The sequence below is a fragment of the Salmo salar genome, chromosome 13 (genome assembly GCF_965601325.2).
Source record: "Salmo salar chromosome 13, fSalSal1, whole genome shotgun sequence".
Lineage (NCBI taxonomy): Eukaryota > Metazoa > Chordata > Actinopteri > Salmoniformes > Salmonidae > Salmo > Salmo salar.
The window spans coordinates 79,705,206-79,721,000 of record NC_138303.1 but is presented as its reverse complement, the minus strand read 5'-3'; the positions used below and the strand labels follow the sequence as shown (position 1 = coordinate 79,721,000).

Below are 15,795 nucleotides of genomic sequence, written 5' to 3'. Positions count from 1 at the left end.
TATCCACTTCCTGTCAGAAAATGTCTCAGGGTTTTGCCTGCCAAATGAGTTCTGTTATACTCACAGACACCATTCAAACAGTTTTAGAAAATTTAGGGTGTTTTCTATCCATATGTAATAAGTATATGCATATTCTAGTTACTGGGTAGGAGTGGTAACCAGATTAAATCGGGTATGTTTTTTTATCCAGCCGTGTCAATACTGCCCCCTAGCCCTAACAGGTTAAATCTGGCAAGTTGATTGCGTTCAAGAGATGTAAATCTATAATTCTTTAAATGACAATATAATATTTTACCAATGTTTTCTAATTTTAATTATTTAATTTGTGGTGCTGACTTGACTGCCGGTTATTGGAGGGAAACGATTTCCTCAACATCAATGCCATAGTAAAACGCTGTTTTTGGATATAAATATGAACTTGATAGAACTAAAAATGCATGCATTGTCTAACATAATGTCCTAGGAGTGTCATCTGATGGAGATTGTAAAAGGTTAGTGCATCATTTTAGCTGGTTTTATGGTTTTGGTGACCCTGTCTTTGAATTGACAAAACATTACACACAACTCTTGTAAATGTACTGTCCTAACATACTCTAAATTTATGCTTTCGCCGTAAAACCTTTTTGAAATCGTAAAACGTGGTTAGATTAAGGAGATGTTTATCTTTCAAAGGGTGTAAAATAGTTGTATGTTTGAAAAATTTGAATTTTGACATTTATTTGGATTCAAATTTGCCGCTCTTGAAATGCACCTGCTGTTGATGGAGTGCACCACGGGTGGGACGCTTGCGTCCCACCTAGCCCATAGAGGTTAATCTAACCACACTGTCCGATTTCAAAAAGGCTTTACAACGAAAGCAAAACATTAGATTATGTCAGCAGAGTACCCAGCCAGAAATAATCAGACACCCATTTTTCAAGCTAGCATATAATGTCACAAAAACCCAGAAGACAGCTAAATGCAGCACTAACCTTTGATGATCTTCATCAGATGACACACCTAGGACATTATGTTTATACAATACATGCATGTTTTGTTCAATCAAGTTCATATTTATATCAAAAACCATCTTTTTACATTAGCATGTGACGTTCAGAACTAGCAAACTTCCGGTGAATTTACTAAAAATGTACTAAATTACTCACGATAAACGTTCACAAAAAGCATAACAATTATTTTAAGAATTATACATACAGAACTCCTCTATGCATCACAGGGCTAGCTATTTAGACACCCAGCAAGTTTAGCACTCACCAAAGTCAGATTTACTATAAGAAAAATGTTATTACCTTTGGTGTTCTTCGTCAGAATGCACTCCCAGGACTTCTACTTCAATAACAAATGTTGGTTTGGTCCGAAATAATCCATAGTTATATCCAAACAGCGGCGTTTTGTTCGTGCGTTCAAGACACTATCCGAAAGGGTAAAGAAGGGTGACGAGCATGGCGCATTTCGTGACAAAAAAATTCTAAATATTCCATTACCGTACTTCGAAGCATGTCAACCGCTCTTTAAAATCAATTTTTATGGCATTTTTCTCGTAAAAAAGCGATAATATTCCGACCGGGAATCTGCATTTAGGTAAACAGACGAAAGAAAATAAAGCACGGGGTCGACTCGGGCACGTGCCTAAGCCCATTGTCCTCTGATCGGCCACTTGCCAAAAGCGTAAATGTGTTTTCTGGGAGCCAGAAATCTTTCTGATTGAGAGGGGTCAAATACTTATTTCCCTCATTAAAATGCAAATCAATTTATTACATTTCTGACATGCGTTTTTCTGGATATTTTTTTGTTATTCTGTCTCTCACTGTTCAAATAAACCTCCCATTAAAATTATAGACTGATCATTTCTTTGTCAGTGGGCAAACGTACAAAATCAGCAGGGGATCAAATACTTTTTTCCCCCACTGTAAACCAAATTGAACATGTTTCATTATTTATTTGAGGCTAAATTGATTTTATTGATGTATTATATTAAGTTTAAATAAGTGTTCATTCAGTATTGTTGTAATTGTCATTATTACAAATAAAAAAAATATTTAAAAAAAAACGGCCGATTAATCGGTATCAGCCCTTTTGGTCATCCAATAATCGGTATCGGCATCGGCGTTGAAAAATCATAATCGGTCGACCTCTAATTCACATAGCTGGAATTAGCTTAGCTCATCATAATCAGTACAACCTTCAAAACATTATTTTACACACATACTATGTGCCCATTACAATTTAGGCAAAAATCGGAACGCATGATTTATCACCGGTAATTGAAATAGTAAATATATCAATAATACCACACAAAACATTTTCTGATAGTGCTTTATTGATACAAATGGCGCGTGTAGGCAGTCAATCACGGTAACCTCTCTGTCACGTCCTGACCAGTAAAGGGGTTATTTGTTATTATAGCTTGGTCAGGACGTGGCAGGGGGTATTTGTTTTATGTGGTTCGGGGTGTGTGTGTATGTAGAGGGGTGTTTGGTTTATGTATTCCGGGGTTTTTGTCATTGTTCTATGTTAGTGTATTTCTATGTTCTGTCTGGTCATTTCGATTTCTATGTTTAGGTAATTGGGATTGGGGCCTTCAATTGGAGGCAGCTGTCTATCGTTGCCTCTGATTGAAGGTCCTATAAATAGGAATGTGTTTGTCATGGGATTTGTGGGAGGTTGTTCTTTGCATAGCTGTGTGTTGCCTGCAAGACTGTTTGTCGTCCGTTTATCGTTTTCTTGTTTTGTTTATTAAGTGTTCACATTAAAAGTTAAATATGAGCACTCAACCCGCTGCGCCTTGGTCCATCCATTACGACGACCGTTACACTCTCACTCCCACTCTGAGCCATTCAGTGTTGTTATTTATGTATGTAGCTAATGAGCTAAGCTGTAGCATTAGCAATGTCTTTCAAAAGCAGACAACTCAGAAATGCAGAAATTCTGGAGATTAAAAAAAATTCTGACAATGAGTCTGAGTCTGAAAGTCAGGAATCAGATTCTGACAGTGACAGAGGACCCCTTGTCCACTGACAAAGTCCCAGTTCCCATTCAAGATGCTGGTGGTGGTGGAGGCAGACCGATAGTGGATGAAGTACAGGAGTTCTGTGGTAGCTGGAAGGCTGCCAGCCATTTCACCCCTCCTGGCCCTGCTGTTTGTGTTGATGAGTCCCAGTCTGGAGTGCAACGCCCCTTGCCATTTCCATCTGAGGCAGAGTGCTTCAAGTTGTTTCTGACAGAGGAGTTGGTGGGAGACATAGTAGAGACCAATCGCTATGTTTTGGAGCTACAGGAGAAGAGAGAGCAAGGTGTGTGTGTGGGGGGGGGGGGGGGGGCAATTACAATTAGTGAAATGTATACATTCCTGGTGACAGTCCTTCTCATGGGGATAGTAAAGAAGAACTCACTAAGAGAATACTGAGGCAGAGATCCTATGTTTGCAACTCCCTTCTTTGCCACCCTCTTTTCCCAAGACTGCTTTCTAGTTCTGCTGCTATGACTGCATTTCATCAACAACGCTACTGCCATCTTAAATGACCCGTTATACAAAATAAGAAATGTTAACAGCTGGCAGTAAAGTGCCATGACAAACGAGACGTCCATGTCCTCTCCACTGTCCATACAGCAACCATGTCGGCCATAGGGAAGGTGGACCACCTGACAGGAGAGAAACAAATCAGACAGAGAAACATCAAACCAGACTGCGTGCTTGACTATAACCTCAAAATGGGGGCAGTGGATAAGGCTGACATGATAAACAGCTTTGTGGAATGCACTCAGGAAACGACCAAGATATTTTTCTATTTTTCCAGGGTAGCTTCAAAATACAACATGCCAATACTTCTGACGCATTTAGCATTGTTTTACAGAGCTAATAGAAGAATGTAACTGTCACGTCCTGACCAGTAGAAGGGGTTATTTGTTATTGTAGTTTGGTCAGTACGTGGCAGGGGGTATTTGTTTTATGTGGTTCGGGCTGGTTGTGTTTATAGGAGGGTGTTTGATTTATTATTCCGGGGTTTTGGGCACTGTTCTATGTTTATGTATTTCTATGTTTAGTCTAGTCATTTGTATTTCTATGTTTAGTTTATTGGGGGTTGGACTCTCAATTGGAGGCAGGTGTTTTCTAGTTGCCTCTGATTGAGGGTCCTATAAATAGGTATGTGTTTGTATTAGTATTTTGTGGGAGATTGTGCTGGGTATAGCTTTGTTGCCATACCGGCCTGTTATTCGTCATTGTGTGTTTTTTTGTGTACGTGTTTGTTTTGGTTTACCTTCTTTGTCCTCAATAAAAAGAAGATGAGTGCACATATTCCTGCTGCGTTTTGGTCCACTTTACCCTACGACAACCGTGACAGTAACTAGCTACATAAGCACGATTGAATATAACACCATAAAAGGTGAGTAACATGAGTAACATGTAGCATGTCCACGGTTATAAGGAATATACACAAATATATTATGCTCCATACACACAGTGAGCTACAGTAGAAACGGTATAACACGACACAAACTATTATAACGTAATAAGACACTTACTTTGATAGAAATGCAGTCTGGATTTGAAGATGGTGTCTGTAGTGACGCCTCTAGCACTGAGACGTAGTGCCATTTGGGAGTCATAAGGCCAGGGTCGCTTCAAAATACAACCGATGCTAATACTTCCCTGATGCAATTAGCATTGTTTTCCAGAGCTAATAGAAGAATGTAGCTAGCTACCTAAGCATTGAGTATAACACCATAAATGTTATGAAATGAGTAAAGTTACATCGCGTGTCTGCGGTTATGAGGAATATACACAAAAACATTATGCTACAGTAGAAACTACATAACACGACACACAAACTATTATAACGTAATAAGGCACTTATTTTGATAGAAACACACACATTTCTGAAGTTATTATTGGTAACGAAAACAACTTTGATTGCGATGCAGGCAACAGACGGAAAATATGGACACGTGTATGCAGTACGGCAGATGAGCAAATGTCTGCAGACTTGAACTGCACAAAGAATTGAGAAGTGTTTTGGGGAATTTTGTTCGGGTCAGAAATGTCTAAAAAATGTATTGGTCGGCAAAAGTAAAAATGACTACTTTTATGTGAATGAATGAGGCGGAACACACCTCAATTCAAACTGTTATTAGAAAATAAAAAAATTATTAGAAAATTATTTAAAATTGACAAGTTGAAAACAGACTATAAATAAAAACAGTCTGCGTGCTTTGGTTTGAGGGCAGCGCGGATTAAATGTACTGTTAAGTAACAATCACATTCTGGAATGGAGAGAACGTTCTAACATCACGTGCATAAAAAAACTCACGCTGGGGCGACCGTTAGAGATATTTGGAACTCACGCATGAATTAAGGGACAGGGAGATACATAATGACCAGCAGTTTCGCAATACAGACATCTCTGGGTGTTAAGTCTGTGTAAGCGTTCGGCTGGAGACAGCCTAGCTCTGCCAAGTTGGATCGGCCCCGAAAAAGGCGAGTCGGCAGACCTCGGAGACTCTCTGGGGGGGAACTCAGGTAAGCTTGGATCCTCTCGGGACGTAGACGCCGGGGACTTCCGCAGCTCCTCTGAGGCAAGGTGGGGTAACTTCCGTGCAACCTTGCTCTACAACGTAGAGTCGAAAACCTTTTTCACCTCAGCCACGAAGTCCTCCAGGCTGAAACACACGGCAGATTGTTGTTCCCACACCGCCGTAGCCCAGGCGAGAGCCCTCCTGGACACGTTAACGTTATGAGATACACTATCTTCGAGCGGTCAGAGGGGAAGGAAGAGGGCTGAAACTCGAAGATGTGGGAACACTGGGAGAGAAACGCCCAACAGGTTCCTGACCCTCCAGTGAAACGTTCCGGAGGAGGTAAGTGGGGGTGGCCTGGAGAGACGCACTGCTGACAGTGGTGTTACTGGGGGGCTGGCAGGCTACTGTCATGGCTGGCTGCCTCACAGATAATCCGCGGAATTTCTCCAGCAATGTATTCAAGGCACAGTCATAGCGTTCTGCCAGGGTCTGGAATCCGTCCAGAAGACCTCGAAGTAACTCCTCATGTCTCCCAATGGTGGCTCCTTGGGAGGAGATGTTGTTGCGGAGCTGGTCCGAGTCTGCTGGGTCAGTCATGACCAGTTCGTACTATCAGACCTCAGGATAAGACCCAGATGCAGACAGTTTGAAGTAACAAAAGTTTATTACAAAAATAGGGGTCAGGCAAACGACAGGTCAAGGGCAGGCAGAGGTCAGTAATCTAGAGCAGAGTCCGAAAGGTACAGAACAGCAGGCAGGCTCAGGGACAGGGCATGCAGAATGGTCAAAACCGTGAAAACTAGAAAACAGGGACTAGAGAGAAAACAGGAGTACGGACAAATGCTGGTAGGCTTGACAAGACAAGACGAACTGGCAACAGACAAACAGAGAACACAGGAATAAATACACAGGGGTTAATGGGGCAGATGGGTGACACCTGGAGGGCGGTGGAGACAAGCACAAAGACAGGGGAAACATATCAGGGTGTAACAATCTTTTACTTTCAGTTTTATACACAAGCTTCAAACAGCTCAAAATACAATATTTTTGGTTCTGGAAAATATATTTCACAGCAGTTTAGATGGTACAATGATTCTCTACACTATACATGCTTGTTTTGTCACAAACTGAAATTAGGCAAACTATTAGAATTTTTGCAACCAGGAAATGGTGGAGTGATTTCTGCATAATGTAGCTTTAAGTCAGTGTCATGGTTACAGTCACAGTCACTTAGGCTATTATAATAATGATATAGCATGTGATGCATCTTTCCCTATGGTCATTGTTATTGTCAGAGACTCGTGGCCTCACTAATGACTGTAAATTAACACTAAATCCATAGTGGCTACCCAGTACATAGATGATGATCATTGTGACATGTGAGCACTAAGCTGCGTGTGTGCGCGGGCTCGCAGCTCCCTGTGACTGCCATGTATAAGAAATATCAGCCCGCGCAGAGTAGCACGAGATTGAACTTCACTGAACTTTCTAGAGTTTTCCTCCTTAGTTAACATTATCAAAGTTCCTTTACTGTGGGAATTGTGATCGAGTCAACGCAATATTAGCCACTTTCAATGCAACGTACCGAAACAAAACAAACTATGCAAGAGATTTTCTTGTAGGCAGAACACATCAGAGCGGGATTGTTTTGCATTGACATGCAGACTCAGCCCGTACTCTACACAGACCGTTGCAGCATAACCAATCAGAGCTGCAGTCGGCCTATATGCGAATTTCCATAATGGATCTATGCCATTCGGTTTAAACTGGACTGTGTTAACAGCATGAGCGGTGGTCGTGAGTAGATGCGCTTTTAAAAAAAATATCAAAGAGAAAGCTGCATTTAGCCATGTGTGCACATTTGTTTATATCCTTTGCTAATTAATGAGTTATTAGCCCAGTTATAAATCATTTGTAGTCGGCAATGGGGAGGTGGTTGCTTCCAACAAGAGCACAGAATGTGTGCATTTATAGCCATCTTTGAAAAGCGAGTCAGGAAAATAACTTTTTTAATATCTAAAAGGGGCACTGTTGTATTTTTAGACTGTCTTGAATAAGCTAAGTAGCCAATAGGCGTAGCGTAGTATAAATGTTCTGATTCTCTGTAATAATGGTATGGGAATAATAATGAATTTGATTTTGTAAAGTGGGACAAGTGGATAAACAAGGTAATTTAAACCCCTGCATATTTTTTTTCAAACGTTTCATGGAATGCAGGCTAACATTGAACACCACATTTTGGCTGCTACTGTTGGCTGAATGATAGAATAGCTATTTCCATGTTAAAATGTTATGGGATGTGTTTTTCTCCATAGTTTCTGATGGTAGGCCACTCTGGTAGGACTACATTATGATCAAATAACCACAGTAGCCTACTTGACCACAGTTAAAACTATAACTTAAAGCAGTTACAGCCTCAGTGTTCACAGTAAACGCGCACCGGAAGTTGCACAGAATTTTCACAACATTGAAGGGAACATTGCTTGTGAGCCAGTTGTCTACTGGCTGAAAATCTGAAATTGTGTGTTTTTCTGTTTTATGTAAGAATTAAATTGAGGCTGAAGGCAGGCGGAGTGGTCTGGGGTTAATCAGGCTCTAAATCTGAATATGTTTCTGTGTGGGGTGTCAAACAGGATGTGGGGCCTGTAAACCGCTCTGCTCTCTGAAACATTTCTCAGTCGTTAGGCGGCCTTGGAAACATATTTTGTGTGGTATAGGCCTTGTACAGTGCAGTACAGGGGTGTGGTCAGCCAGCCAGAGTTCCCTATTTTACCGCTCACCACAAACTGACTGAAGTGTTTTCCATCACAACCCAGAGAGCAGTAATATTCTCCAGCTTATTACTACCCACATTTTCTATGGACTTGTCATGTCGTAAGTTGACGATCCAAATTTGAACAGTTGGAAAATGTGTAAAATGCTTACCACAAATGCTTAATCCTCGGCCCTCCCTCTTCTCTCTACTGAAGCTAGAAATATTTTCTTCTGAGACAAAGACGAGCTTTGTCAGCACAGCCAGGACATTTGGAAGTGAGAAATGTGCACGTCGTCCACCAAAAGGCATCTGGTGCTTTTGATTTCTAAAATACTAGTATATTCAAAGACATGAATAAAAGAATCACATATCTTCCTACTAAGGATGAGCAACACAGACACAGGTCTCTAAAGTTATTTACCATACAATGGGGTGATTGTGTCCTCTACAATCTGTCATACACATGAGCTAAGCCTAAGGTAGCCTAAATCAAATGACCACAGTGTCCTGAGGGAAGGGAGACAAATAACAGGATTGAAATAAATATAACTTCTCAAAACAACTGTCTCCACCTCTCCCACCGCCTGTACCTCAGCTTGGAAAAATAGTCTGAGTGGGGAGGGAGACTTCCTCGTGGCTAGACTCTCTCTCTCTCTCTGTCTGTGTGTGTGTGTGTGTGTGTGTGTGTGTGTGTGTGTGTGTGTGTGTGTGTGTGTGTGTGTGTGTGTGTGTGTGTGTGTGTGTGTGTGTGTGTGTGTGTGTGTGTGTGTGTGTGTGTGTGTGTGTGTGTGTGTGTGTGTGTCAGAGAGAGCGCGAGAGAGAGGTACAGCCAGCAGCACAGGGGCAGACAGGCTGCTTCCGTGTCTTGATCTGTGTGTGTGGAGGCAGTAGCAGCTGGACTGCTCTTGGCCCTGCTGCTCTTTCTCAGTGGCTCTAGACGCTGTGTGAGTAGTCTGTCCAGCTCAACTCCGGTAGGAGTCAGTCAATGTGTATAGGAGGAGTTACAGTGCAGGGCAGTTTCTGTGAAGGTGTCATCAAGACCAGTGCTGTTTTCTTTCTGTGAGTACACTCTCTATGACACTCTATCCCTCTGTCTCCCTCCCTCTCTCTTTCTCCCCCTTTTGATATGTCTGTTTATGTTTTTTAGAGCTCAGTCTCAGTCTGTGACCTTTCAGAAGTTAGTTAAAGGTAGTCAGGTTGAAACAGGAAACTTTTAAGGCATTTGAGGACGTTAGTTGGACAATTGAAAATGAAAGATGTTTTTTATGGCTGATCTTAACAGATATCCACAGACCTTTTTTAGTAACATTATGGGCTAAATTTACCAGTCGTTTTTTCTCTGAAGTAACAACGTGCTATATAATGCTAGTGTTGGTCATAGTTCACCAGCAGTTCATCTCTTTAGAGTCTTGGTTATTTAAAGGCTGACTGAGGCTGAAGCCTGCCCTTGGCTGAGCCATGCAGAGTGGGTCACACATCAGAGGATGTGATGAAGCAGTGTGATATTCAACCCAACATCCTTTCTCCAACCCACTGCCAAGCTGGGGCCAGCCAGAACTCAGGAGCCGCCCACCCACTGCTTACTGTGGTGGATGATGCTGAGGAAATGAATCAGGCTCCTCCTTATTCATGTTAGCTACAGTATGTTCTGCTAGCATTACAGTATGTTCAGCTAGCAATGAGAGAGAGATATATTTTAAGGGTATTACGAGGTGTATTTGGTGTATTATACTCAAGTAAAATAGTTTTTTTTTGTGCTTGTTTAGGTAGGCCTAGATCTACAGTATTCTGTGCACCACTGCTTGTTGTAGCATCTGTCATCTCCATGGTGTGATTCCTATATAGCCAATATATGGAGCATAAGTAATCGTGTGTAACCATCTGTAATCCATTCATTAAAGGACTGTGTCAGTTTTAATATTGAAGGAATAAGCACAGAGACGTCACTTAATGCGTGGGTCTGTGATGGGCATCTCCTCTCAGGAAGTAGACTGAGAATTGCCTCATCAGGGTTGGGGGAAGTCTTCTGTCAGTGACAGCAGCTATTACTATAGTTTATATGCAGAAAGAGGGAGAGTGGAGATGTCTGTCAGTGCTACCAAGCTCCATTAACCTTCTGAGGATGGGAGCATGCTCCTGTGCCCTATATCCACATCTGCTCCCCCAAACAGAAACACTGAGCCTGGGCTGGGTAGAGAGACTGGACTGGTAGCCCACCCACAGCACCTGCTTTGTTGTACCTTCCCTATGAGATCAAGATACACAGTTCAATGGAGGGAGGTCTCCCACTGTGTGGGATTATAGACTGGAAAACGTTTGAATTTCAACTTTCTGTGGACTGGTTTCATAGGGTAATTTGCTTATGACTATGATATCAATAGTAGCCTACTTGGTTGTTGTGGTTCATGGGATGTTTGTTGTCAAAGGGATAGCGTAGCTATGTTCTCCAAATTGTTTGTTGTCTCTCCTTTAGGGCTCAAATGGATAATAGGATGTCTCAAAAGTGTTTCACTCACATCTCAATCCCAAACAGATAAGAAATGTTAGTTGGTACAAGCTTTCCTTATCTAGACTCAGCAACCTTTGGATTGTTGTTAGCTCTCTAAGAAAACCCCATAAGATCTCTCTATGTGTAATCATCTCTTTTTGAGAAAGTCTTTGCATCCCCTTGCTGTCAAAGTCAATGTAATTAGTGAAAATAACAACCCAACAGTTAGGGCAGTGGCTTTGGTAAGTAGAAAATCATAATTTACTTTTTAATTTGCGGATATGCTGCTGACAAATTTCCATTATTTAGCCTAACCATCCCACAAACCGATTTTGCCACATGACTCATATTTCCTGAGAAATATCATGTTTTTGTGAAAATGTTTGAAGTGAAATTAGTGAAACCTGCTGTCATCAAGAAGACTTCAATTTAATAAATAAAGTCAGCTTTCATATTCTGATGTCTTTCTCTCTCGCTCTCTCTCTCTTTCTAAGACATTGGGTTTGTCATAATTAGATCATTTTGATGGAGGACACACTCAGTCTAGTAATTGTCCTCCTCTCACTGCTGAGGAACATTAAAGGTTATCTTTACATAACTGTGTCCTGACAGTATAAAAACTAAACCTTGAGTAGGGCTGTTGCAGTGACCGTATTACCGTCACACCGGCGGTCACGGTAATTAGGCTTCTCCAAGCTCTGATGCTGCTGATGGTCATTAGTAGCCTACCAAACTTGCTAACTGCCTCGTTGGGACTCAGCACTCTATTGTTCCTCTAATCACTCTGACATCAATGCAAATGTGTCAAAAATCTAATCAAACCCTTCATGAGAGCCCATGAGCTCATGTTGTGCAACATTTCTATAGGCTATGCCAGTGGTTCCCAAACGTTTTATAGTGCCGTACCCCTTCAAACATTCAACCTCCAGCTGTGTACCCCCTCTAGCACCAGGGACAGCACACTCTCAAATGTTGTTTTTTGCCATCATTGTAAGCCTGCCACACACACACACTATACGATACATTTATTAAACATAAGAATGGGTGTGAGTTTTATCACAACCCGGCTCGTGGGAAGTGACAAAGAGCTCTTATAGGACCAGGGCAGAAATAATAGTATAATAATCCATTTATTTAACCATCTTACATATAAAACTATTTGACATTGTCTTTAAGCTTCAGTTCATTTGCACACAAAAATTCATACAATGATGGAAAGACCTGTGTGTTGTCCTTGTTAATGCAGACAGAGAAGAGCTCCAACTTCTTAATCATAGCCTCAATTTTGTCCCGCACATTGAATATAGTTGCGGAGAGTCCCTGTAATCCTAGATTCAGATCATTCAGGCGAGAAAAAACATCACCCAGATAGGCCAGTTGTGTGAGAAAGTCATCATCATGCAAGTGGTCAGACAAGTGAAAGTTATGGTCAGTAAAGAAAACTTTAAGCTCGTCTCTCAATTAAAAAAAACTTGACAATACTTTGCCTCTTGATAACCAGCGCACTTCTGTATGTTGTAAAAGCGTTACAAGGTCACTGCCCATATCATTGCATAATACAGTAAATACATGAGAGTTCAGGGGCCTTGCTTTAACAAAGTTAACCATTTTCACTGTAGTGTCCAAAACGTCTTTGAAGCTGTCAGGCATTTCGAATCATAGTCGCACACCTCATGTAGCCTAGCCCGTAGGCCTATATGTTTTGATAAGGTTTGTATCACAACTAAAGTAGCCAAATAACTTCTTAAAATTAAGCACATTCATTCGTTTTACAAGGGGTTTAGAGCCTAATTGGCATACATAAGCTTCAATATGCACATCGGAATTGGATAAGGACGCGCACAGTTGTGTCCCCGATGTGTCTGTCTTCACTTGTAGCCTGTGAGAAAGACCCAATCACGTGATGGAGAGCCATGTGAGTGAGAGGTGCTTAGGAGCATGCAGTTCTCAGGGAGAAGAGCACAATGCAGCACTCCGGTCCAAGGGCACAACGGCCACTGGCCGCAAAAGACATGGATTTTTTAGGGTGCATTACGGCCACAAAAGGGATGCCACTGTAAAATTTGAGGCATTATCAAGTGCTTGTCAAATTGTGAATGAAAGACTATTGGAGTCTGTACAGGCTGTGCAAAAAACTAAGCGGAGCTCATGCCTTTCAAGCTACTTTTTTCAAATCATCATTAGTCTCATCATGCAGCCTTACAATGTATTATAAATGAAAACATATAGCCCAACGTTTGTAGAACAACTAAAGTTACATTAATAACTCTAAATTAAGCATATAGGAGTACCTATTTCTTTGTTAACCGCTCAACACAGAATAGCCTGTGCGCATTCCCTCAAATCACTTGAGATAATATTTATATTTTTTTCAGCTTTGTTCACCTGTATTTTTCATACTATAAGATAATGCCATGGAATTCTAAGCAAATCTTGTCTGCAAAATGAACTAGTGTAACTCCCAGCCATTTGGCATAGCCAGATCAGGACCAGAGTTTGCTATTCTGTTCTTCTGAAATGGAGTACATTTTCTTCATATCATGCTTTATTAGACCTGTATAAAATAAATAATGGATTTATTGTGAAGGTGTAGGCTATATTATATGGATTTATTAGACTTTAAAAATGTAAATGTTCCAAAGGTCTGTATCAGTGGCTTGTAGGCTATGTGTGGAAGCCAGGAGATGCTAAATGTGTTTATTTTAATTAACGGTCAGTTACTGTGAGACCGACAGTTATTTGCTTGACAATCACCGGCTGACGAAATTTCGTGACTGCCACAGCCCTAACCTTGAGTCATGCACTACTATGAAGGTGAAAACAAATGTGGCCCTTGTGTCTTTGTCAGGATGCAGACTTTGCCTATATAGGCCCAGGCTCTGTCTCAGCGTACTGCAGAGACAGGGTCAGTGTTTTACAAACAGTGAAGTAGTAAGCTGATTTCAAAATCTTAGCTAATAAGTCTTTCTCTTAACTGCTTTTGACTCATGATTATTTAACAGACATTACCTCAGTGTTTGCTTCCTCAATTTCTGTTATTTCTCAATTTCACTACATTTTCAAATTTAAAGCTGCTCTTAGCTTTTCCTAAATTTTTTCTCACTTCCTCAACTTGGCTTTACATGTTTTGATATGATTTACATATGCCTAACTATTGTCACATGCATTTGCCTATCTAGCTGAGGTACAGTACCAGACCTGTCTGTGAAAAGGCAAGTGTGGATGGATGATATTCACACAGGCATGAGGAGAAGACAGTGGGCCCTAGCAACATTATATGATGGGCCACACACACACACACAGCACACACGTTTTGTTCTTCTATCCTCGTGGAGACCTAAAATATATTTCCATTCGAACCCCTAAAACTAACCTAAAACCTTAGTGGGTTAGGTTTAGGTTAACTTCTTGGTGACAGGGGGCAGTATTCAGAAATTCAGATGAATAACGTGCCCAAATTAAACTGCCTGCTACTCGGGCCCAGAAGGTAGGATATGGATATTATTAGTAGATTTGGATAGAAAACACTCTGAAGTTTCTAAAACTGTTTGAATGATGTCTGTGAGTATAACAGAACTCATATGGTAGGCAAAAACCTGAGAAAAAATCCAACCAGGAAGTGGCTTGTAGTTTTTCTATCTAATCCCTATTCAAACTACAGTGTCTGTGGGGTCATTTTGCATTTCCTAAGTCTTCCACTAGATGTCAACAGTCTTTAAAACCTTGTTTTATGCTTCTACTGTTACTGGGTAGAGAATAGGAGCTGACTCAAGCCTGGGACCAATGAGTTGTTTACGGCACGCAGGCGTGCCCTTCCTTCTTTTTCCTCTGTAATGAATATGCTATTGTCCGGTTGGAATATTATGGAAGATTTTTGTTAAAAAGACCCTAAGGATTGATTGTAAACATCGTTTGACATGTTTCTACGAATGGTAATGGAACTATTTGACTTTTCGTCTCTGGTTTTGCGCTCGCGTGTTATGCCTTTGGATTAGTGATCTGAACGCGCGAACAAAACGGAGGTATTTGGACATAAATTTGGAGTTTATCGAACAAAACAAACATTTCTTGTGGAAGTGGGAGTCCCGGGAGTGCATTCCGACGAAGATCAGCAAAGGTAAGTGAAGATTTATAATACTAATTCTGAGTTTAGTTGACTCCAGAACTTGGCGGGTAACTGTATAGCTTGCTTTGATGGCTGAGCTCTGTACTCAGAATATTGAAAAATGTGCTTTCGCCATAAAGCTACTTTAAAATCTGACACAGCGGTTGCATTAAGGAGAAGTGTATCTATAACTCTTTCAATAACTGTTGTAAATTTTATCAACGTTTATGATGAGTATTTTTGTAAATTGATGTGCTCATTCACCGGAGGTTTTGGAGGGAATACATTTTCTGAACATCACGCGCCAATGTAAAATGGGGTTTATGGATATAAATATGAACTTTATCGAACAAAACATACATGTAGTGTGTAACATTGAGTCCTGGGAGTGTCATCTGATGAAGATCATCAAAGGTTAGTGATTCATTTTAGCTGTATTTCTGTTTTTTGTGACACCTCTCCTTGCTTGGAAAATGGCTGTGTGGTTTTTCTTGTTTAGGCCCTGTCCTAACATAATCTAATGTTATGCTTTCGCCGTAAAGCCTTTTTTGAAATCGGACAATGTGGTTGGATTAACGAGAAGATTATCTATAACCCTCCCGTTGTCTCGGCCGGGTCAGAGCGACCCGCTGGCTCGGCCATGTGTTAGGAGCCGTTCCCCCGCGTCTAGGCCGGGTCAGAGAGACCCGGGCCCGGCCATGTGTTAGCCCTCCCGTTGTCCAGGCCGGGTCAGAGCGACCCGCTGGCTCGGCCATATGTTAGGAGCTGTTCCCCCACGTCCAGTCCGGGTCAGAGAGACCCCCTGGCTCGGCCATGTGTTAGCAATGCGTATGTTATAACCCCCTCTGCAGTTGTCCAGGCCGGGTCAGAGCGACCCCCCGGGTCGGCCATGTGTTAGCAATGTGTCGGCCATGTGTTAGGAGCCGTCCC

At 41.4% G+C, this 15,795-nt stretch overlaps 1 protein-coding gene across 3 annotated transcripts in view; it reads left to right on the top strand.

Annotated features, from left to right (window-relative positions):
* LOC106567978 (cytospin-B-like) overlaps positions 1-15,795 on the top strand; it is a 177,955-nt gene that overhangs the window by 28,928 nt on the left and 133,232 nt on the right. The window contains exon 1 of one of the 3 annotated variants that reach the window (XM_014137916.3): positions 9,133-9,331. The exons of the other annotated variants lie outside the window; for them this stretch is intronic. The gene's annotated coding sequence lies outside the window, so the exon portion shown is untranslated. Of the gene's footprint in view, positions 1-9,132; positions 9,332-15,795 lie in introns of those variants that run through there. 3 annotated transcript variants of the gene reach the window in all.